We start from the raw sequence: 669 nt of genomic DNA, 5'->3' as shown, positions 1-669 counted from the left end.
AACATGGCAGCAGCCACCAAGAGCCACAGCACAGCCACAGCAGAGAAGCTTCCCAGGTACAACAGCATGTAACACCCCTCACTTTGAGGAATAGCATCAAAGTGACAGCACTTCTGGCCCCAAAGAGCAGTGAAGGTAGCAGAAGCAGCTACCAGTGGGCACAGCCCTCTGCTCATACCTAGTCTAAGTAAAAAAAGTTGGTAGCACCTCATAGTATGTGATTAAATTTCTAATTAACTAACAAAATGCTTTTAATACATTTTGCCCTACTATATAACAAAGGGAGTTTGAAAACAGGACCTGTATGTTATATTTAACCAGGAACTAACAAATGCTCAGGAAAATGTAACCAAATAGGTAATTTCTTCATAAGTAGACAGGATACATATCACTTAAGCAAACAGCCAATCAACAACCAACCTTCAAGGCTGTGAAGAAAGCCATCTAGGACGATACAAAAGTAACACCAGAAAGAAGCGGGTTTGTAGTTTGAAAACAAGACAACACTGAGCATGCACCAACTAAGAAAGTGCAGTAAGAAGACAAGTGACGCAGAATTAAAAGACCGGCAAAACCTCTACAGGGAGTAGTAATAACCCCTAAAAGACGCTAGATGGCAGAAAATACTGAAACGGTTAACTCCAGTTCATATAATCATTTTCAAAAGCG

The sequence above is a fragment of the Geospiza fortis genome, unplaced genomic scaffold, assembly GCF_000277835.1.
Source record: "Geospiza fortis unplaced genomic scaffold, GeoFor_1.0 scaffold186, whole genome shotgun sequence".
Classification (NCBI taxonomy): Eukaryota; Metazoa; Chordata; class Aves; order Passeriformes; family Thraupidae; genus Geospiza; species Geospiza fortis.
Note: the sequence above shows the minus strand (reverse complement) of the source record.